This window comes from Arachis ipaensis, chromosome B10 (genome assembly GCF_000816755.2).
Source record: "Arachis ipaensis cultivar K30076 chromosome B10, Araip1.1, whole genome shotgun sequence".
NCBI classification, from domain to species: Eukaryota; Viridiplantae; Streptophyta; class Magnoliopsida; order Fabales; family Fabaceae; genus Arachis; species Arachis ipaensis.
The window spans coordinates 26,184,918-26,210,931 of NC_029794.2; the positions used below are offsets into that span (position 1 = coordinate 26,184,918).

The following is a 26,014-nucleotide window of genomic DNA, read 5'->3' on the forward strand; positions in this document are numbered from 1 at the left end:
TTTTCAAATTTGGATTTTGGTATTAAGAGATTTTGTGATTTTGATGATTTAGGGGTACTCTAGCAGTGGATAATTGTTGGGCTTTGTCCAATTAATCCATGGGTAAGGTAAGAAAACTCTAAACCCTTGTGGTTTGTCCAATTATGTGAACTCTAGTTATTAATTTGGTGAATTTCAAGGAAATAGATTGAACTCTGTTGAATTTGATGTTGAATTGGCAAATTGGAGCTTGTTGGAATCGATTTGGAGTCTTAGAACCTTGACGTTTGGTGTTTTGAGCTTAGGGAGGAATCGGCCAAAGTATGATTTTAATTTCTCGTAGTTAATATATAATGTTGCGTGAAAACTTGGGCTAGTTATCCGTAAGATAGGTTGAACGGTATGAGTTGATTGAGTAATGTGGTTAGTAAATGAGTATTTGTATATGTATGTATGACATTAGTGGCAGTATTGTGAAATTAAATTGTTAATATAATGAGTTGATGATAATTGAAAATTGTTTATATAAATGTTGAGTTTGGTGAAAAATTATGCATGGGATTGGTGAATAACAAAAAGGGTTTGTATGTTGATATGTGATGGAATAATTGAGTGACATGAGGAAGGGGTTAGAGGTATTTGGTATTGACTCTGAATATGAAATGGTTGGTTAGATTGCTTAGAGGTGGTATGTACATGTATCATGAATTGTTGATATTTGATGTTGATGTTGGTGGTGATTATGAGTAGGAACTATGGTTTTGGTTGATGAATTTAGGTGTTGAGATTATGAGATTGTATGTATTGATGATGAGAAGTATTTAGAAAATAGGTGAATATGATTTTGGGAGCATTGGAGCAGTTTTGGATGTAAAATAATGGTATAAAAATTGAGGTTTTGGAAATATAAAGGTTTAGTGATTTTTGGTAAAACTTAATTTTTAACCAACTTCAGGGGGCTATAACTTGAGCCTCGGGTTTTGAATTTGAATAAAATTTATTTCAAATTAAAGATAATTTTAAGAGCTTTAAAACAATTTAAAGATTTAGGAAATCAAAGTTTGGTAGAGGAAGTTATGAACGTCAGAAGTTGGGTACAGAAAATTGAACTTGGCTAAGTTGTAGAAAAACTGAAATTCTGGTGTGCGTACGTACGTATGCTGTCGTGCGCATGCACGGATCAGAGCGTGTGGTTGAGGTCGTGTGTACGCACGAGGGGGAATGTATATGCACACTCTGAGGATTTTTCAAGTGTTACGTACGCACAGGTTAGGAAGGTCTCTCTATTGTGTGCATACGCACGGTGCAGTGCGTACGCACACTTTAAAAAAATTTGGTAGTGCATGTACATGCATACATGATGCATATGCACAGTACCCTGTTTTACACTAAAATCCTGTTTTTCACTATTTGACCTTCCCGGTAAGCCTGTAAACCTCTAAAACTATTGTTTTGATGGAAATTTACTATTTTTGAACTATTAACCTTTCTTTTAAGTTTTCTAAACCTTTGAAAACTCTGTTTAAGGTCAGATAGCTAGGTTTTAGGTTATGAAATAGGGGTAAGGATGTTGATGGTGCTAGTTTTGGTATCAAAGGAGATTTGAGAAGTGAATGATTAATTCGATGAGATGTTGAAAGTGATGAATGAGATATGATGAGAATGGTTGTGATATTATGAGATAATGATGAATAAGTTTGATTGAGATGATGATGATAGATTATGATTGAGATATATGTGATCGAATAAGAGGCAGTAGCATTGTTCACTTGCTCCGAGAGAGGAATGATGAGAACTGAGTTTAATTATGAATTTTAATGAATATGAATGAATTAAAGTGATATTGAAAATGAGATTGAATTTGATTGTGATATGTCACCGAGTAAGAGGCAGTGGCGTGATCCACTTGCTTCGGGTAAGAGTTGAGACTCTGGGTGGTTTTATCCACTTGCTTTGCATAAGAGTCGAGAGGCCGGGTAAGATGCAGTGGTGTTGTTCACTTGCTTTGGGTAAGAGTTCGAGACTCCAGGTAAGATGCATGGGCTGAGTTTTGTTGTCACTTGCTCTGGGTTAAGAACTGTGACACTGCCTGGGTAAGAGACAAGGGTGAGGTTGTCCCCTTGCTCTAGGTACGTGGGTAAAATGCAAGGGTTGCGGTTGGGTCTCACTTGAACTGTGTTTGATGTTCTGTCCAGGGTTTGCTACTGGACATGTCGGGTTTGGCTATATAACCGACAGATAAGACTCATCGGTCATAGAATAGACATGCATCATATGTGATGAAGAGAAATTGTCGATGGCAAAGAATGAATAAAATCTCATCGTAAGTATAGTTCTTTACCAACAAACAAAATCTTCAATCAAACATTTAGTTGTCACAAGTAACAAACCCCTAATAAAACTAATAACCGAAGTATTCAAATTTCGGGTCGTCTCTCAAGGAATTGCAGGGTAGTGTTCTTGTTATTGGTTAGGGACATGTTTTTTTTTTGGGGTTTTGAATAAGAAACAAGAAATGTAAATGGCAAAAGAAATAAACTAACAACTAAGAAAGCTCTTGGCAAGGTATGAGAATTGGAAGTCATATCCTCATTATCATCATCAATTGTGATGAGAATTGTACATTGCTCCCACTTAGTTAACCTCTAACCATGAAGAAAAGTCAAGTAGATGAATTAACTTGATATCACAAGTCCTAGCCAAATCTAGATGAAAGACTAGCTTTAGTGACATTCAAGTCAATCAGCAACTTCCAATTATCAATCAACAAAAGAATTTGATAACTCAAGAGTCACTAATTACTCAACACAAGCCAAGAGGAGAAAAATCTACCTCGTAACTAGAAGAAACATTTCATCAAACACCTAGTGAACAATACAAACAAACAACATCAATTACAAGAATTAAAGGGATCTACAACTACAAAAACAAGAGATCAACAATAGAAAAGCAAAGCAATTATGAAACAACAAAGAAATCACAAATTGAATTCAAAGAAATATAGATCTACAAAAGGAATTCATAAACTACAACTAACAATACAAGAGAAGTACAAGAGAAGTAGAATGCTACATCTACAAGAGAACCATTAGAGATGGAAAAGGAAAATTAAAGGAAAGGAAGAAGAAGAAAGAGTAGATCTAGATCTAAACCTAATTCTAATCTAGAGAGAAGAGAGAGCTTCTCTCTCTAGAATTCTACATCTAACTAAAACTAAGCTAAAGTGTGTGAATGACTTGATTGGTGTTGACCCCTTCATGTGTTCTGCATGTAATAGGCTCATAAATGAGTTGGATCTGGGCCTGGGAAGCTCAGAAATCGCCCCCAGCGGATTCACTTTAAGTGGATCATGTGCGAGCACCGACGCATACGCATGGGTCACGCGTATGCGTCGATGGCATTTTCCTTCCACGCGTACGCGTCATATCACGCGTACGCGTTGCCATGCGACTTCACATTCACGCGTACGCGTCCTTCACGCGTGCGCGTCGATGAGTGTATCCCAAATCCTTGATTTTCTATGCATTCTCCTCTTTGCATGCTTTTCTCTTCAGTTCTTTGATCCATTCCTAGTCTTTCCAACCTGAATTCACTTAACAAACATATCAAAGCATCTAGTGGAATCAAGATGAATTAAATTTAGCAATTTTAAGGCCTAAAAAGCATGTTTTTACACTTAAGCACACTTAAGGAGAAAGTCATGAAACCATGCTGTTTCATTGAATAAATGTGGAAAAACAGGTGATAAAATCCCCTAAAATCAACACAAGATAAACCCTAAAAATGGGGTTTATCAATGTGCATTTGTGTGATTTGTTTGAGAATGTTTTGTCTTGGCTTGCCCAATTGTTTTACTGTAATTAATTGCTACTTGTCCTATATGTTGTACTTGTTATCCATAATTGTGTTTTCCTTTATTGTTTTGTATGTCTTTGTAACTGAGAGGTCCCTCATGCTGGCGGAGGTGACGCTGAGGGTAGTTCCACCAGTGATTCCGAGGGTTGGAGGAGACAAAAAATAAATTGTTAGGTTAAAGTTAGATCTAGAATTTGGATACCTTAAATAACTTACCAAATTTTTGGTCTAGTATACTTCTTAAGTTTAATTCTGAGTGTCAGAGTTCTAGGAATAGCTCTGGCTTTTTCGGAATCTTATATATTATCTATGTGGACACCTTTATCATACTGAGAACCTTCGGTTCTCATTTCATACATATGTTGTTATTTTCAGATGCAGGACGTAGGGCACCTCAGTAAGCATTCTAGAAACACTTTGGAAGCGAAGAACAATTGTTGGACTTAGTGTTTATATTTTGTTTATGTTTATATATATAAATAGATTCTCTGCCTTGTATATGTTATATTTTGTCCCTCTTAGAGATTTGGAGAAATAGGTGTTTCTTTTTGGGTTATACTTTATAGGTTATGTATATATATATTTATACTCTGGCCGGCCTTTGCTTCACAGGTCGAGTCTAGGACTTGAATTATATTTACCTGTTGGAACTCTATATATATCTGCCTTTTGGTTTTCTGTATAATCTTTCGACCATATCATTTTCCGTGAGTGATACATCTTCGATTTGGTTTTGATCGTACCCCTTTCTTCAAGGATCCTAGCTATATTATCCTTGATATATATATATATATAGAGAGAGAGAGAGAGAGAGAAAGGTCGTAGCGCCTCGCCACCTTTGATTTACCTCCTAGGCGTAAAGCTCTGTGTGATAGGGTGTTAAAGTTCTGATGTCCAGTTTTGCATTGGGCTTAGTTGAGGAGAGGAGACTGGGAAGTGGTCATCGTCGTTGAAGTTAGGGGCTACAGAGAGGAGTAGTGGGGTCCTCGTCCTCGTTCGAGGCCTGAGATCGTGAGAGGTGTGGCGCCAGTGGTTGTCGGCTTGGAAAGTGTGCTAGTCATGGGTAAAAACAGGGTCACTGATAACATGATGGTTGCCATTGTAGTTTGTAGATGGGTATTATGTTGGCATAAACAATAGTAACCGGTTTTGCTTAGATATAAGTTCTAGTATGAATTTAACAAGATAATTAACATATGATTTTGACGAGAAAAAAAGCCAATACGAGGAACAAAGTGCAGATTCTATTTCCATGCAATTGTTAACTACAAACGAAAATTCCAAGGGTGGAGGCTCAAAATGTTTTCACAACTTACAAGCATCACTAACCTTAGCACCAAATTGCGAGCTTTATCCCAGTCTATGTCATAATATGGTGTGTTATAGAGCTCTTTTCTCAAAGATAACACTGTTGGTGTGATTGAACCAACAAACCTCTTGTCATATAAGTAGGACATGGGCAAATAGACCATCCGACAATGACACCACATTCTTCCTGTACATCACAAAAAATATAACTCAAAGTAAAAAAATACATATAACATTAAACAGTGTTAAAGATAATTCACCAAAAAACAAATTATAATAAACATAGACAACTAATTTTAAAATGATTATCTATATAAGTAATCAATAATAGAAGTCATTCTTAAGGAATAAGGACTACATACACTGCATGAACTCATGAACACATACCACTATACCAGTCTTTTATTCAGTAACCATGATATACAGTACTTGATCACAACACAAAGGTTTTCAGATTGAACAAGAAATAAATTCCAGCACAAAGTTTACATCAGAAGTCTTTTGTAAAACTTTATGTAAAGTCATCTTGTTCAACTCAAAATGATATATATATCTGTCCAGCAACATGATCAACTTTCGTGTTTAGGTTGAAAGGAGTTCTCATTATGATAGGGCAATTTGATCTATTCCTGGGTTAAAAAGTCTAACTAATATACAAAAGCTGATCATATCATAAACTTGATCAATTTGTAAACATCCTAATAAGAAACACTCTACTGTAAAGCATGAAATAAAAATGAACTCTTCGAGACAATCTATTATTTAAGTAACAGCTCATTAACATCGATAACAAATTAAGTAAATAGTTGTTAAAAATATTTTTACCCATTCATTAGTTCATGTATTCTCTTTGAGAAGATTGATGGATAAATAATAGAATAAAGTACTGGATGAAATGGAATCAAGTATGGAAGTGGCCATATCTCAGAGCACATAGAATTATTTCCTATCATTCAAGTGCCCCGAGCACTTATAATCAAAACATAGAAAATAAACAAGTATACCATATACATTAGTAAAATCATTAAAAATGTCTTAATATTTATATAATGAAAATTTAAAATAAAAAATAAAGAGACTCAAAGATAGGCTAAGATTTTAACTGAAAGCTACATTTTCCCCCCAAAATATTATGTAAGTAGCACCATCATGTGATTAAATCCAGTTATGTGCCTTCTCCATGTCCCTTCCTCCATCATTAGGTCCCCCACCAAGCAATCTTAGAACAACATAATTTAAGATAGAGCTAAACATGGTGCTTAGACCTTCAATACTGAAATCCCATCCACCATCCTTGTTCTGTAGTTACAGTTAACTAATGAGAATAATTTCTGGAACAAGCCCAGAGATTAGGAAAAAGGATAGGACAAAGCTCTTACCTTTTAATTATAGAGATTCAGAATATTTCCTTTTTATGTTCTTCTATTAAGATTGCATTCAGTGCCCCAGTGACGAAAAATGTAATTATCTGTTTGATTGGATATCCCATACAGTATTACATATCCATAGTTATCAGGTCAGAGGGAAGACAATGTCAAACATAATTTTGAAGGCAAAAAGTTGTAGTATTGTCAAAAATAATGTGTTTCAAGGCCAGAATATGCATAATATAGCAATTAACCCAAATATTATTTGAGTTCCACAGTTATCCGTTCAGAGAAAAGACAATTTCAGACACAATTTTGAAGGCTAAAATTTCAGTATTATCAGAAAGCATGCGTTTCAAGGTCAGAATATGTGGAATATAGCAATTAACAAAGAAAAAATTTCACATAGAAGAAAAGATCAAGTGTTCAAAATAAAACTTATCAAGCCAAGCATAAGAAACATGGGACCTCCATAATCTCCAGGCCAGTGTCCATCGTCACTCTGGAGGGTTGAATGAAAAGTAATGGTCCTTTTTATAAGAAACATCATTGAACTTAAAAGGATTGAATTTCTGATATCAGAAACTTATAGCTTTGATACCATAACAAAGCACAAAATATAATATACAACCTCCCAGTATAACAATATGATAAAATGATTATCTAAAATATCCTCATTTTAAAGATTTAAAAAATACTTCTGAATTGATTTTCACGTTTGAAGAAGGAACAAGTATGAAACAAGGACACAATATAATAATAATTGCTTCAATTTTCTAAGAAATTAATGAACTAGCTCAGTGTTTGACCGATTAAAAGCAAATAAAACTACAACTAAAATAAGAATTTCTATAAAAGGGGATTATTATGCCAATAGCAATAAACTTTGTAGACAAGGCTAAGAAAACACCTGCATAAGGATTAGTTTTGCACCCAAATATAATAGAGAAAACAACTCATGATCTTACCACCCTAGACCCACCTATTCAAACTTAACATATGCTGTCACTTTTCCTTTACGTAAAGTTTGAACCATTGATAACTCCAATCTTTAAAATTTTTAAACAGGGACCACTAATCTAATCAAATGCTTTTACAACTTTTGATACTTTATTTAAAAATAAAAAAGAATAAAAAATAAAAAGAAATTACAAAGTATAAATTATAAATAAATAAAACAAATTTACTTCAATATGATCATTCCAAAAGAATAGAGTGATACATAAAACATGAAAGAGATAAACAATGCAAAGTCACTAGTAGTGTATTCATCGAAAAAGCATAAAAATGCATCACTCAAGATATCACCACATTTAAAATAAAAATAAAATTTAACAAATTGCTAGTGACCAACAGTGTCAAATTTGTCCTGGAATCTCGAAGAAGAACAAAGATGCATAGTTTTACACAAGAACAACTCAACTTGCAAATTAAATTAAGATACTAATAAAATGCTACCTAAACAATGCCAAATAGAAAAATATTACAAAACTGCACGGTGCAATTATAATTATGACTATAATCACAATTATAATTCCTATTATAAGTTTTACCAAACATCATCATTATTATAATCACTAATCATTTTGTCTTTACTGTCTTCGACAATGACATCAGAAAATGAGAAAAACACAAACTCAAACACGCAAAGATAGACTTTAAAAACAAAAACTGAAAGAAACTAAACTAAAAAAAAAGAAAAATTGTCAAAACTTGAATAGAAATTAACCTAAAAGAGAAAAAGAGTACCTGAATACGCATGAGGAGATCAACGCTATGCTTGTGTTCGAAGCAATTCTCGCGTAAACTCTAGCGAGCGGCTTCAATCTGAGCGAGCTCTTTCAGTGATCCGAGATTAGGCTCGAACTCCCAAATCTGCCAGCCAACGTGATCGTTAAGTGTCCGAAGCCATGGGCTTCTGCCATCGAAAACCTTAAGCTTCACATTCTCTTCGGTCTAAACAAAATAATAATGGAAAGAAATTTAAAAGTGACAAAGATTAAATGCAAATGCAAAAGAGGCCAATAAGAGGAACAAAGTGCAGATTCTATTTCCATGCAATTGTTAACTACAAGAGAAAATTCCAAGTGTGGAGGCTCAAAATGTTTTTACAACTTACAAGCATCACTAACCTTAGCACACAAATTGCAAGCTTTATCCCAGTCTATATCATGATATGGTGTGTTATAGAGCTTTTTTCTCAAAGATAACATTGATGGTGTGATTGGACCAACAAACCTCTTGCCATATAAGTAGGACATGGGCAAATAGACTATCTGACAATGACACCACATCCTTCTTGTACAGCACAAAAAATATAACTCAAAGTGAAAAATATAACATTAAACAATGTTTAAGATAATTCACCTAAAAACAAATTACAATAAACATAGACAACGAATTTTAAAATGATTCGCTGTATAAGTAATCAAAAATAGAAGTCATTCTTAAGGAATAAGGATTGCATACACCGCATGAACTAATGAACACATACCACTATACCAGCCTTTTATTCAGTAACCATGATATACAGTATTTAATCACGACACAGGTTTTCAGATTGAACAACAAATACATTCCAGCATAAAGTTTACAGCAGAAGTCTTTTGTAAAACTTTATGTTAAGTCATCTTATTCAACTCAAAATAATATATGTATCTCTCCAGCAACAAGATCAGCTTTCGTGTTTAGGTTGAAAGGATTTCTCACTATCATAGTGCAATTTGCTCTATTCCTGGGGTAAAAAATCCAACTAATATACAAAAGCTGATCATACCAGAAACTTGATCCATTTGTAAACATCCTAACAAGAAACACTCAACTGTAAAGCATGAAAGAAAAATGAACACTTAGAAACAATCTATCATTTAAGTAATAGCTACTTAACATTGATAACCACTTAAGTGGATAGTTGTTCCTAAACTGAAAATATTTTTACTCGTCCATTAGTTCACGTATTCTCTTTGAGTAGCCATATCTCAAGGGGCATGGCTTTATTTCTTGACCATTCATGCATCCCGAGCACCTATAATCAGAAAGTAGAAAATAAACATGTATACCATATACATTAGTAAAATCATTAAAAATGTCTTAATATTCATATGATGAAAATTTAAAATAAAAAATAAAGAGATTCTAAGGTAGGCTAAAATTTTAACTAAACGCCACATCTTCTCCTATGATGTTATGTAAGTAACACCACCATGTGATTGAATCCAGTTAGGTGCCTTCTCCATGTCTCCTCCTCCATCATTAGGTCCATCACTAAGCAATCTCAGAACAACATAATTCAAGATAAAGCCAAACATGGTGCTTGGACCTTCAATATGCAAATCTCATTCACCATCCTTGTTCTGTAGTTACAGTAAACTAATGAGAATAATTTCTAAGACAAGCCCAAAGATTAGGGGAAATGATGGGATGACGCACGTACCTATTGATTATAGAGACATCGCCATATTTGCTTTTTATGTTCTTCGGTTAAGACTACATCCAATGCCCCAGTGACAGAAAGTGTAATTATCTATTTGATTGGATATCCCAAATAGTATTAGATATCCATAGTTATCAAGTCAGAAGGAAGACAATGTCAAACATAATTTTAAAGGAAAAAGGTTGTAGTATTGTCAAAAAGCATGCGTTTTAAGGCTAGAATATGTGAAATATAGCAATTAACAGGGAAAAAATTTCATGCAGGAGAAAAGATCAAGTGTTCAAAATAAAAGTTACCAAGCCAGACATAAGAAACAAGAGACCTCCATAATCTCGAGGCCAGTGTCCATCGTCACTCTAGAGGGTTAAATGGAAAGTAATGGCCCTTTTTAATGTTCTTGTCACAGTTTCTTTTGTAACATCTTCAATCTTTCACTCTGACTTTGGGTAGGACTTGACTAATTGGGTTCTCTTTTGCAAACTGCAATATTTTGTAAGAAACATCATTGAACTTAAAAGAATTGAATTTTTGAAATCATAAACTTATAGCTTTGATACCACAACAAAGCAAAAAATATAATATACAACCTTCTAGTATAACTATACGATAAAATGATTATCTAAAATGTCCTCATTTTAAAAAGGGATAAGTATGATTTTAGTCCCCAAGGTAGAGGCTGAAAATTTATTTCGTCCCCCAACTTTTTTTCGCTCTAAAATGGTCCCCAAAGTTTCAGTTTGTTTTAAAATCGTCCTTTTTACCAATTTTATTCAGCACCACCATTTCTTCTTCTTCTTCTTCTTCTGAACTGGATTTTTTGTGAAATTTCTGGTTGTTGATTATTGTTTAAAGTGCATGTTGCTTGATTTTTCTGCTGATGATGATGATGACTATGATGATACTGGTGGTGGTGGTGGTTCTGCTTGATTGTTCTTTTGATTCCATTATCGATTGAGTTCTAAGTTATGGGTTTTTGTTTTTCTGATTTTGGGTTCTGAGTTTTGATGATGACGATGATTTTGTGTTCTGGGTTGTTGTTCTTATATTGTTGTTTGTTTGAGTTCAGATGATTCTGAGTTTTATTGTTGTTCGTTTGAGTTCAGATTATGATTTTCTGAGTTTTGATGATGATGATTTTTCCAAATTCTGAGTTCAGTGATTCTGAGTTTAATTGTTGTTTGTTTGAGTTTTGGGTTCAGCTTCAGCTTCTGGGTTCAGCTTCGCTTGCTGCTGTTCTTCCGCTTCTGCTTGCTGTTCTTCTGATTCTCAATTTGTTGATGGTTCTGATTTTCAATTTGTCATTGTTGTTGTTGTTATCCATTGTTGGTTTTTTTTTTTCTGCGTTTGTGCATCTGCTTCTGCTTCCGTTAATGTTGAGGAAGAAGAGGGGTGTTGAGGAAGAAGATGGGAAGGGAGGGTATTTTCGTCCGAAGGACGATTTTAAAATAAACTGAAACTTTGGGGACCATTTTAGAGCGAAAAAAAGTTGGGGGACGAAATAAATTTTCAGCCTCTACTTTGGGGACCAAAATCATACTTATCCCTTTTAAAAATTTAAAAAATACTTCTGAATTGATTTCCACATTCGAAGAAGGAACAAGTATCAAACAAGTACACAGTATAGTAATAATTGCTGCAATTTTTTAAAAATTATTGAACTAGTTCAGTGTCTGATTGATTAACAGCAAATAAAACCACAACTAAAAGCAGAATTTCTATAAGAGGAGATTGTTATGCCAATAATAACCAACTTTGTAGACAAGGCTAAGAAAGCACCTGCACAAGGATTAGTTTCGCACCCAAATGTAGTAGAGAAAACAACTCATGATGTTTTCGCCCTAGACCCACATATTCAAACTTAACATATATTGTCACTTCTCCTCTACATAAAATATGAATCATTGATAACCCTAATCCTTAAAATTGTTCAAATAGGGGCCACTTATCTAATCAAATGCTCTTGCAACATTTGATACTTTATTTAAAAATAAAAAAGAATAAAAAATAAAAAGAAATTTACAAAGTATAAATTATAAATAAATAAAACAAATTTACTTCGATATGATTATAACAAAAGAATTGAGTGATACATAAAATATGAGAGAGACAAACAATGCAAAGTCATTAGCAGTGTATTCATCAAAAAAGTATAAATATACATCACTCAACACATCACTACATTTAAAATAAAAATAAAATTTAACAAATGGCCGGTGACCAGCAGTGTTAAATTTGTCATGGAATCTCAAAGAAGAACAAAGATTCACAGTTCATACAAAAATAACTCAACTTGCAAATTAAATTAAGATACCAATAAAATACCTACTAAACAACGCCAAACAGAAAAATGTTACAAAAATGCATGGTACCATTATAATTATGATTATAATCACAATTACAATCACTATAATAAGTTTTACCAAGCATCATCATCATTATTATAATCACTAATCCTTCCGTTTTTACTATCTTTGACAATGACATCAGAAAATGAGAAAAAACACAAACTCCAACACGCAATGATAGACTTTAAAAACAAAAATAGAAAGAAACTAAACTAAAAAGAAAAAGAAAAATTATCAAAACTTGAATGAAAATTAACCTAAAAGAGAAAAAGAGTACTTGAATGCGCTTGAGGAGATCACTATGCTTGTGTTTGAAGCATTTCCCGCAAAAACTCTTGCGAGAAGCTTCAATCTGAGCGAGCTCTTCCGGTGATCCAAGATTAGGATCGAACTCCCAAATCTACCGGCCAACGTAATCGTTAAGTGTCCGAAGCCATAGGCTTCCGCCATCGAAAATCTTGAGCCTCCACATTCTCTTCGGTCTAAATAAAACAAGAATGGAAAGAAGTTTGAAAGTGACAGAGATGAAATGCAAATGCAAAAGTGAAAATAGAAATGAAAATGGATGTGAAGGAAGGTATGTAGGAATAAGAGTAAGTAGAGGCACAAGGTTAAGAACATAGCTATCAGAACCGAACCGGTAATCAATCTATTCATATGACCGGGTCACTGATTCACTCGGTTAATCCGGTCTTAATTAAAAATATAAAATTATATAAATAAATTAAAATTATGTTTTAAAACTTAAAATTCAAGTCTTTACAAACATGTTAATAGTCAAATATCAATTTTTAGATATAACTAATTATGTAAAAAGAGATAATAAACTAGTCTCTAGTACAAAATACTTTCTCAATTTAAATGAACAAGAGCGATCAAAAGATAACATAATCAATAAATTAAGTCCAAGAGATAATCTCAAAGTCGACATTAATATCTTCATAGAACAAATTTGGAGCTTGATCAACATTTTTATTATTTTAATTTCAGCAACAAACAACACAACAACAATGCTCAACGTTCAGTCGTGATAATCAACAACAAATTCAACTATTCGAGTATTCAACTTTGTTATCCAACAACAAAATTCAACTCAATAATATTATCCAACAATAAGATCAAAGTTTAGTGACCATAATCAACAACAAATTCAACAAATTTAGGTTCGGTAACCATTCTAAAAAACCAAATACAACAACAACCACCACCAGATTCAACAATAATTTTAATTAAAATTTGCTTAGGTTTAACAACTCATAATCAATAACAAATTTAAAAAATTTAGGTTTAGTAACAATTCTAAAAACCAAATACAACAATAACAACCACCATATTCAACAATAATTTTAACTAAAATTTGCTCAGGTTCAATAACAATTCATAATCAACAACAAATTCAACAAATTCAGGTTCAGTAACAATCATTAAAAATCAAATACGACAACAACAACCACCAGATTCAACAACAATTTTAACTAAAATTTGCTCACATTCAACAATAATTCATAATCAACAACAAATTTAGGTTCAGTAACAATTCTAAAAAACCAAATACAACAACAACCATCATATTCAATAATAATTTTAATTAAAATTTGCTCAAGTTCAACAACAATTCATAATCAACAACAAATTCAAGTTCAATAACACTCCCAAAAAATCAAATACAACAACAACAACAACCACCAGATTCAACAACAATTTTAACTAAAATTTGTTCAGGTTCAACAACAATTCATAATCAACAACAAATTCAACAAATTCAGATTCAGTAACAATACTAAAATACCAAATACAACAACAACAACCACCAGATTCAATAACAATTCTAATTAAAATTTGTTCAAGTTCAACAACAATTCTAATTCCATCAAAATTGACACTGAACCAATGAAAGAATAAGGTCGAAGATTCGAAGGGAGTTCACTTGGTTGACTGGTTCTGAGACTGTGACAAGATAAGAAGACAACGACCACCACTACCCAAGGGAGCAGATGCTGCTTGGCTGGTTCCATCTACTTCTGCTGTCGCAAATGCACTGGGCACGAGATTGCGTCAACAAGCTTCAATCTCAGATGAGTGCGAGACCGAGAGAATGACGAGGTGAGACTGAGAGAGTAACAAGGTGAGACCATGAGAGAATAAGAGTGACGACTAAATGGACGGACGAGATGAGGGAAAAGACGAGGGTTGGGGGTTCACCATTCAGGTTAGGCATAGGGTTTCATCAACATACAAAAGGGGGAAATAGGGGGGAGGAATACCCTGAAATGGCATCATTTTCAGGTTAAAAAAAAAGCATGGCCTAGACCGGGTTAAACTAACCAGCCGGATCATCGATTTTACTAAAAATCATCCAGGTCGAACCAGTTTTCACCGGGTCTGATACTTGTCCAGTTCGATGAGTGGCTCGACCCGGCCAGGTGATCAGGCAAACCGGTGGGGTCGAATCAGGTTTGATAACCAACATTCCTCTAATAAATATATTAAAACTTAAATTTTTTTCAAAGCATTAGCTAAACCAAATATTTAATACAAGCATTCATGGCATCATAGACTTATCGTGAGTCACATTTTCAGTGTATGATATTCATATAAGTATTGCATAAGAGGTATCAACAGCAAATAACCACCATCAGAACCAGGTCAGTTTCTACAACCTCGTATGACTTCTTCTTAACCCTGTGGCATCTACTTACTCTTGTTCCTACATACCTTCCGTCACATCCATTTTCTTTTCCATTTTTACCTTCGCATTTGCATTTGCATTTTATCTTTGTCACTTTTAAATTTCTTTCCATTCTTATTTTGTTTAGACCAAAGAAAATGTGAAAGCTTAAGGTTTCCGATGGCAGAAGCCCATGGCTTCGGACACTTAACGATCATGTTGGCTAGCAGATTTGGGAGTTTGATCCTAATCTCGGATCACCGAAAGAGCTCGCTCAGATTGAAGCCGCTCGCAAGAGTTTCCGCAAGAATTGCTTCGAACACAAGCATAGCGCTGATCTCCTCATGTACGTTCAGGTACTCTTTTTCTCTTTTAGGTTAATTTCTATTTAAGTTTTGACAATTTTTCTTTTTTTTTTTAGTTTAGTTTCTTTCAATTTTTGTTTTTAAAGTCTATCTTTGCGTGTTTGAGTTTGTTTTTTCCTCATTTTCTGATGTCATTGTCGAAGACAATAAAGACAAAATGATTAGTGATTATAATAATGATGATGCTTGGTAAAACCTATAATAGGAATTATAATTGTGATTATAGTCATAATTATAATTGCACCGTGCATTTTTGTATCTTAATTTAATTTGCAAGTTGAGTTGTTCTTGTGTAAAACTGTGCATATTTATTCTTCGAGATTCCAGGACTAATTTGATATTGTTGGTCACTAGCAATTTGTTAAATTTTATTTTTATTTTTATTTTAAATGTGGTGATGCCTTGAGTGATGCATTTTTATGCTTTTTCGATGAATACACTGCTAGTGACTTTGCATTGTTTGTCTCTTTCATGTTTTATGTATCACTCTATTCTTTTGGAATGATCATGTTAAAGTAAATATGTTTTATTTATTTATAATTTATAATTTTTAAATTTCTTTTTATTTTTTATTCTTTTTTATTTTTAAATAAAGTATCAAAAGTTGCAAGAGCATTTGATTAGATTAGTGGTCCCTATTTGAAAAATTTTAAAGATTGGAGTTATCAATGATTCAAACTTTACGTAAAGGAAAAGTGACAGCATATGTTAAGTTTGAATAGGTGGGTCTAGGGTGGTAAGATCATGAGTTGTTTTCTCTATTATATTTGGGTGCAAAACTAATCCTTATGCAGGTGTTTTCTTAGCCTTGTCTACAAAGTTTATTGCTATTGGCATAATAATCCCCTCTTATAGAAATTCTTATTTTAATTATGGTTTTATTTGCTTTTAATCGGTCAAACACTGAGCTAGTTCATTAATTTCTTAGAAAATTGAAGCAAATATTACTATATTGTGTCCTTGTTTTATACTTGTTCCTTCTTCAAACGTGGAAATCAATTCAGAAGTATTTTTTAAATCTTTAAAATGAGAATATTTTAGATAATTATTTTATCATATTATTATACTGGGAGGTTGTATATTATATTTTGTGCTTTGTTATGGTATCAAAGCTATAAGTTTCTGATATCAGAAACTCAATCCTTTTAAGTTTAATGATGTTTCTTATAAAAAGGGCCATTACTTTTCATTCAACCCTCCAGAGTGACGATGGACACTGGACTGGAGTTATGGAGGTCACATGTTGCTTATGCTTGGCTTGATAAGTTTTATTTTGAACAGTTGATCTTTTCTCCTATGTGAAATTTTTTCTTTATTAATTGCTATATTCCACATATTCTGACCTTGAAACGCATGCTTTTTTACAATACTGAAATTTTAGCCTTCAAAATTGTGTTTAAAATTGTCTTTTCTTTGAAATGATAACTGTGGAACTCAGATAATATTTGGGTTAATTCATATATTATGCATATTCTGGCCTTGAAACACATTGTTTTTGACAATACTACAACTTTTGCCTTCAAAATTATGTTTGACATTGTCTTCCCTCTGACCTGATAACTATGAATATGTAATACTGTATGGGATATCCAATCAAACAGATAATTACACTTTCCGTCACTGGAGCACTGAATGTAATCTTAACAGAAGAACATAAAAAAGAAATATTCTGAATCTCTATAATCAACAGGTAAGAGCTTCGTCCTATCCTTTTTCCTAATCTCTGGGCTTGTCCCAAAAATTATTCTCATTAGTTAACTGTAACTACAGAATAAGGATGGTGCATGGGGTTTCAGTATTAAAGGTCTAAGCACCATGTTGTCTTTAATTATGTTGTTCTGAGATTGCTTGGTGAGGGACCTAATGATAGAGGAAGGGACATGGAGAAGGCACATAACTGGATTTAATCACATGAAGGTGTTACTCACATAACATTATGGGGAGGGGGGAAGGGGAATGTGGCTTTCAGTTAAAATCTTAGCCTATCTTTGAGTCTCTTTATTTTTTATTTTAAATTTTCATTATATAAATATTAAGAGGTATACTTGTTTATTTTCTACATTTTGATTATAGGTGCTCGGGTCATGTGAATGATAGGAAATAATTCCATGCCCCTTGAGATATGGCTATTTCCATACTTTCTTCCATTTCATCTAGATTATTGTACTTTATTCTAGTTATTTTTCCATCAGTCTTCTCAAAGAGAATACATGAACTAATGAATGGGTAAAAATATTTTTAACAACTATTCACTTAACTTGTTATCGATGTTAATGAGCTGTTACTTAAATGATAGATTGTCTCCAAGAGTTCATTTTTATTTCATGCTTTACAGTTGAGTGTTTCTTGTTAAGATGTTTACAAATGGATCAAGCTTATGATATGATCAACTTTTGTATATTAGTTAGACTTTTTAACCCAGGAATAGAGCAAATTACCCTATGATAGTGAGAACTCCTTTCAACCTAAACACGAAAGCTGATCTTGTTGCAGGAGAGATACATATATCATTTTCAGTTGAACAAGATGACTTAACATAAAGTTTTACAAAAGAATTCTGATGTAAACTTTGTGTTGGAGTTTATTGTTGTTCAATCTGGAAACCTTTGTGTTGTGATCAAGTACTATATATCATGGTTACTGAATAAAAGGCTGGTATAGTGGTATGTGTTCATGAGTTCATGCGGTATATGCGGTCCTTATTCCTTAAGAATGACTTCTATTATTGATTACTTAATTAGTTGTCTATGTTTATTGTAATTTATTTTTGGGTGAATTATCTTTAACACTGTTTAATGTTATATGTATTTTTTACTTTGAGGTATATTTTTTGTGATGTACAGGAAGGATGTGGTGTCGTTGCCGAATGGTCTATTTGCCCATGTCCTACTTATTTGACAAGAGGTTTGTTGGTTCAGTCATACCAACAGTGTTATCTTTGAGAAAAGAGCTCTATAACACACCATATTATGATATAGACTGGGATAAAGCTCTCAATTTGTGTGCTAAGGTTAGTGATGCTAGTAAGTTGTGAAAACATTTTAAGCCTCTACCCTTAGAATTTTCGTTTGTAGTTAAAAATTGCATGGAAATAGAATCTGCACTTTGTTCCTCGTATTGGCTTCTTTTTCTCGTCAAAATCATATGTTAATTATCTTGTTAAATTAATACCAAAACTTATATCCAAGCAAAACCGGTTACTATTGTTTATGCTCAGATAATACCCATCTACAAACTACAATGGCAACCATCATGTCATTATTATTACTGGCTACTTTGTTTGCCACCCCGTTATCAATCAAGTAATTACTAGGATACTTCTTATATGCTTATCATTGTCCTTAGAATAATGTCATTGTAAACCACCATTATAGCATGTTATCTCCATTTTAAAGCATTGATTCTCCCAAAAGCTTTAACTGATAGGTGATAATGCAATAATAGTTTTTATATATTTAATGTCCTCTATTGTTTGAAATTTGAAATTTTTCTTGGCTTGAAGCTTGAGCAATGCAGAGGCTAATTCCTTTTGTGATGAAATTAAACTGTGTGAAAGAATGTAAGTGAGAAGTGTCAGACTGTTGGAAACTTCGTCAATGGGGCATAGCAAATTAGCATTTGATTTCTAAAATTGCTAACTACCAATTTAATTGTGCTAAAGATAATGTTACAAGAAGATTGTTTTTGTTTTCATGTAGGCAGACTTGTACTATCCTCGTCCATTCATTTAAGATGTTCTTTGGGCCACTTTTACACGAGATCTTGATCCCATTATGATGCATTGGCCTGGAAAAAAGTTGAGAGAAAGGGCTCTAATGACTGTAATGAAGCATATACACTATGAAGATGAGAATACTCGGTATATTTGCATAGGTCCTGTAAACAAGGTAATTCTTGAGAGGGACTTGATTAGCAAAAATACTGACAATTTTTATTCATTTATTTTTGGGGATAAAAATGAAATACTAATTATCTTGTTCATGTTATTCTGCATGGTTCTCAATCAGGTGTTGAATATGCTCTGCTGTTGGATAGAAGATCCAAATTTAGAGGACTTCAAGTTGCATCTTCCAAGGCTTAATGATTATTTGTAGATTGCTGAAGATGGCATGAAAATGTAGGTCCACATATTAGTCAACCTATTCTCTCTTATTAGAGTGATTAGAAGATGTTTTTGATATAATTGGACATATTCACAGATGATTAAGAATGATATAAACTTAAAATTGATATTTATATGGTGCAAAATAATATGTGAAACTATTGTTGCAGCATTATTGAGTATTTCTTAAGGTCATATAATAGTGTCTATTAAAGCTTACATCACAAAATTTACTTGTAACCAATTTTTGTTGCAGGGATACAATGGAAGTCAACTACAAGATGTTGTATTTGCTGTCCAAGCAATTATTTCATCTAACCTCCTTGAAGAATATGGCCAAACTATTAGAAAAGCTCATTCGTTTATTAAAAAATCATATGTAACTTTTACATTTTTATTACTATTATTGCATCGGTTCACCCTTGTTGATCAACATTTTTCTTCTTTTTCTTCCAAAAGATTTTAGAAGATTGTCTAGATGATCTTAATTATTGGTACTGTCACATTTCCAAAGGTGCTTGGCCTTTTTCAACTAAAGATCATGGATGGCCGATATCTGACTGCACATCTGAAGAACTAAAAGTAATTATTGATTGAAAAAAGTAGAAAAAATTGTACTTGTTTAATTTATTCTGGCACTTTGATAAATATGCTACTTTTCAGGCTGCTCTATTACTTTCCAAACTTCACCAAAGATTGCTGGTGAGCCAATCGAAGCAGAGAGGCTATATGATGCTGTTAATATCGTGCTCTCATTGCAGGTAATAGACTCATCATGGCTGAAGCTAGAATATCTGATTCTAAGTAGTTTGAGCAAATAAATCATTGATAGATTGGTAGAAGATCTTCATTTTATCTTTTTCTTTCTTGTAAAAATACCGTATCCTCTCTTTATTTAACCTTTTCTTTCTCATTAATTTGTTCATTTTTCTAACAATTTTTATTTATTTATTTATTTTAAATATCTTGTGTGTCTGACTATGATCCACGGTGTATGAGCAAATAGTTTTCTTAAAATTTGTTGAATCTCTTTGAAAAATCAATGTTATTATCTAGAAATGTATTTATTTATTTATTGAATTTTCTTAACTCTTCAGAATAACGATAGTGGCTTTGCAACATATGAACTCACACGATCATATAGATGGCTGGCAGTAACTTTTTTTTATGAATAATTAGAAATTAGCTTATTTGAATTACACCATGTGAACAATAAAGTATGAAAATCTGCTACAATGTAGTCAATTCTCCCTCTGCCATATTCTCCTAAAACTCATTTCTCAATTCGTCAAGCACATGTATTTGAAGTTATGCCACAAAAGCTAGAACTTTGAAATTATTGTTTGTGAACAAAAATTTTTGGCCTTTCCTCTAGATTTTGGAATTACAGCTGATGAGTTGATCCTGAAAATTTAGGAAGTTAATTTTGGATTAAGATTAGATACATACTTAGATGAATGCTTTCTCTTTTGTCAGATAATAAATCCAGCGGAAACTTTTGGCGATATAGTTATTGATTATTGCTAAGTTGTCAAATGCTTGTTCAGTATAAATTTTTGCATTCCTCTTTCTATCCCTTAACCCATCATTTGAATCTTTTAATATTTCTATGTGTTATGTGCTATAGTTATGTGGAATGTACATTAGCCTCTCTGCAAGCATTGGTATCAGTTTGAAAATTATATCCCATGCATCGCCCAGAAGAAATAAGCTGATGTATTAAAAAATCCACTGTATATATTGAAAGCGTTCAAGCTTCGGATGGTTCATGGTTGGCTACTCTCTTTTTGGAAACCACTATTTTCAATTTTTTTCTATTGATTTCATAGTTAATTTATGCATGTTTTGGTTTCACTCTCTTGCTTTTAGGATGAATGGAACTTTATTAGTTTAGTAGACCTCTAAACCACTCAAATCTGCTTAACAGGTATGGTTCATGGAGAGTTTGCTTTACCTATGCCACATGGTTTGGGATAAATAGGTTGATTGTTGCTGGAAATAGTTACATTGATTCCCCAGCCATCTGCAAAGCTTGTGAATTTCTACTGTCTAAGAAGCTTTCAAATGGTGGCTGGGGAGAGTTATTTGTCTTGTCAAAACAAGATTAATTTTACTATTTTTAAATGCCAATATCATTTATTTTTCTTCTTAAAAATCCCTAAAACTACTACGCATTTTCTGGTGGGAGAATCTTTTCCGAGTAGTGCATTCATAAACATGCTAAAGAAGTTGCCGATATTATAACTTTCTAAGAAGTGTGTAGGAAGGAAAGGAGAGTATAAGACGAAGAATTTTATGAAACTAATACAATTTTGATATAACGTGTTGTATTTTGTTTTTAAGTAACATTCAGTTAGAATATTCTAATACTTTCAGAAATCTAAAGGATGAGAGTTATAGTTATGTTTCTTCCAATGTCTGTTTTTCAAGTGTACTCAAATCTTGAAAACAACAGGGCTCATCTCGTAAACACATTGTGGGCCTTACTGGCTCTCATTACTACCGGACAGGTATATATACAGCAAAATATTTGATACTTTTGTGTTGCTGCCATGGTTTTAAACTTATTATTTTATTATTGCACCAAATCCATTCTTCATTGAGGTAGGATAATTTATCACTTCAAGAGTTTTTAAGAATCTTAAATAGCTTATACATATCCCACCTGTGTTGATGTATGTATTATATAAAACCCATGGCAATGCTTTGTAAATTCATATTACCTTGCATTTGTCTTATCATATAATTTTATATTTCACGTGGAATATAAATGTGTGAACAAGCCAAAATAGATCCAAAATCATCGCACCGTGCAGCCGTATGATAAATTCCCAGATGGACAATAGTAACTATCCACAAGAGGTATTGACTACAAAACCCCATATCTTGCATTCTATATATCATTTAAATTGTTAAAATACTAAAAATAATTAACTAAATCAATGTTTCTTTTCTCTCCTATTACAAAATCATGGGGGTGTTCAACAGGCATTGCATGATCACTTATGCTGCGTATAGAAACATATTCCCTATCTAGGCACTGGGCGAATACTGATGTAATGTGTTGCAGGCTCGTTAATCTTTCTCCATCCGGATGCTGTCTGAATTGTTTCAGTCTAAGATCTAATTTGTTTCCATGATTCCCTTCTTGAACACTTCATGACTAAATTAGTTTAGTAGTGAGCTAAACAAAGAGCTGACTTAGGGAGTATTACAATGTTAAATAAATAGAGTTAACTAAATATAGGATAAGAATATTTTGCCAGAGTTTAGATGTTAGAACAATAATGATACAACGAGAAATTTGACTAAAACATTGGTTGGATGTGGGTTCTTCCATCGGTTAGCCTGAAAGATGCAATTGCAAACTACGCTCCAGTAACAAGATTAGGTTTCGTGTTTAGGTTGAAAGGAGTTCTCACTATCATAGTGCAATTTTCACTATTCCTGGGGTAAAAAGTCCAACTAATATACAAAAAATGATTATATCAGAAACTTGATCCATTTATAAACATCGTAACAAGAAACACTCAACTGTAAAGCATGAAAGAAAAATGAACTCTTGGAGACAATCTATCATTTAAGTAACAGCTCATTAACATCGATAACCACTTAAGTGGATAGTTGTTCCTAAACTAAAAATATTTTTACCCATCCATTAGTTCATGTATTCTCTCTGAGAATATTGATGGATAAACAACTAGAATAAAGCACAATAACCTGGATGAAATGGGAGCAAGTATAGAAGTAGCCAGATCTCAGTGGGCATGGGATTATTTCCTAACCATTCATGTGCCTCGAGCACCTAAAATCAGAAAGTAGAAAATAAACAAGTACACCATATATATTAGTAAAATCATTAAAAATATCATAATATTCATATGATAAAAATTTAAAATAAAAAAATAAAGAGACTCAAAGGTAGGCTATGATTTTAACTGAAAAGTCACATCTTCTCCCATGATGTTATATAAGTAGCATCACCATGTGATTGAATCCAGCTGCATGCCTTCTCCATGTCCCATCCTCCATCATTAGGTTCCTCACCAAGCAATCTCAAAACAACATAATTCAAGACAGATGTAAACATGGTGCTTGGACCTTCAATATGCAAATCCCATCCACCATCCTTGTTCTGTAGTTACAGTTAACTAATGAGAATAATTTCTAGGACAAACCCAAAGATTAGGGGAAAGGATGGGACGAAGCTCTTACCTGTAGATTATAGAGATATCGGCATATTTTCTTTTTATGTTCTTCTGTTAAGACTACATTCGGTGCCCCAGTGACAAAAAATGTAATTATTTATTTGATTGGATATCCCAAACAGAATTACATACCCACAGTTATCAAGTCAGAGGTAAGACAATTGGTGTGCAAAATTATACTTCGTACAACTGAACCAGCAAGTGCACTGGGTCATCCAAGTAATACCTGAGTGAGTCAGGGTCAATCCCATGAGGATTGTTGGCTTGAATTAAGCTGTGGTTATTTTGTAGATCTTAGTCAGGCGGATAGAAAAGTTATTTTTTTGTTTAAAGCGCATAAAATTAAAATAAAGATAACGTTACTCAATTGAAGATGAATGTAATAATAAGAAGATGGTTAAGGCTTTGGAGATGCTTTGTTCTTATGGATTAATTCGGTCTCACTGTCTATGCCAATTGTGAATGATTTCTTCTATGGCAGGCTGTATGTGATCAATGCTTTTCTTGAGAGGTCGCCGATTCTCCTCCAGGCTAAACACCAGGGTTAGTGCGCATCCAGTCTGATTGAGGGTGAGGCTCCTACAGTCCATTCCCCTTGATGATCCTACTCAAAACGTCACAGACAAGGTCAAATCTTCCGGAACAAAGAATGATGCACCTTTGGTTCTAGCCTTTACCATAAGGACCCTAATCTCCCCCATACTTCGGCTGAACTGGTGTCTCGAGAAGTTCCCAACGAAGTCGTGGATTAGCCATCTAAGAGATGTATAATCAAGCTAGTAGTTCATTGATATCCGAAGAAAGACGCTCTTTGAACCCATGTAGAATAGAGATAACCTTGTGCCAGTTCAACTCATTCATAAGGATGAAGAACGAAGATACATCTTAGAAAAGAGAACCAAACACGAATTGAGATAGAACAGTAATGCTTTTATTAATCCATAAAACTCAGTAGAGCTCCTCCCCATAACCTAGGAGGTTTAGAGACTCATACTGATAGAAAAATACAATGAAAAGTTCCAAAAATGCCAGGAGTTCGAATGAGTCTAACAAAAGGGTGATCTTCTCCTTTAAATACTAAACTAATGACTAAGGATTACATAAATATGATAGGCTTAGGCTTGTAGTGCGAAAATCTACTTTCGGGGCCCAGTTGGTGAGTGTTTGGGCTGAGCTTTAGTGTCTCCCACGTGCTAGTAGGACTATAGGGCGTTGAACACTGGCTAGGGGCACCTTTTTAGGCGTTGGACGCTGGTCACTCCTTTGTGGGCATTTGGTGCACGAAATTGTGATATCTGGTAATGGCTCCAAGAACTTGGTGCTCTAATCTCAATTCATAATTTGTCACAACTTCGATACAACTAACCAGCAAGTGCAATGGGTCGTCCAAGTAATAAACCTTACGTGAGTAAGGGTCGATCCCACGGAGATTGTTGGTATGAAGCAAGCTATGGTCACCTTGTAAATCTCAGTCAGGCGGATATAAAATAGTTATGGAGTTTTTGAAAATTAATAATAAAGGAAGGTAAAGATAGAAATACTTATGTAATTCATTGGTGAGAATTTCAGATAAGCGCATGGAGATGCTTTCGTTCCTCTGAACCTCTACTTTCCTGCTGTCTTCATCCAATCAGTCCTACTCCTTTCCATGGCTGGCTTTATGTAAGGATGTCACCGTTGTCAATGGCTACTTTTAATCCTCTCGGGAAAATGGTCCAAATGCTCTGTCACAACACGGCTAATCGTCTGGAGGCATCACCCTTGTCGATGGCTGCATCCTATTCCTCTCTGTGAAAATGGTCCGATGCGCTGTCACTGTATGGCTAATCATCTGGATGTTCTCGATCATACTGGAATAGGATTTACTGTCCTTTTGCGTCTGTCACTACGCCCAGCACTCGCGAGTTTGAAGCTCGTCACAGTCATTCAATCCTCGAATCCTACTCGGAATACCACAGACAAGGTTTAGACTTTCCAGACTCTCATGAATGCCGCCATCAATCTAGCTTATACCACGAAGATTCCGATTAAGAAATCCAAGAGATAATCATTCAGTCGAAGGTAGAACGGAAGTGGTTGTCAGGCACGCGTTCATAGAGAATGATGATAATTGTCACGTTCATCACATTCAGGTTGAAGTGCGAATGAATATCTTAGAAGCGAAATAAGATGAATTGAATAGAAAAACAGTAGTACTTTGCATTAATATTTGAGGAACAGTAGAGCTCCACACCTTAATCTATGGAGTGTAGAAACTCTACCGTTTGAAAATACATAAGTGATGAAGGTCCAGGCATGGTCGGGAGGCCAGCCCTCAAACGTGATCTAAGATAGCATACAACTGATCAAAGATGTCTAATACAATAGTAAAAAGTCCTATTTAT

At 33.8% G+C, this 26,014-nt stretch overlaps 1 pseudogene; it reads left to right on the forward strand.

Annotated features, from left to right (window-relative positions):
* Nucleotides 15,114–22,911, forward strand: LOC107620350 (annotated as a pseudogene).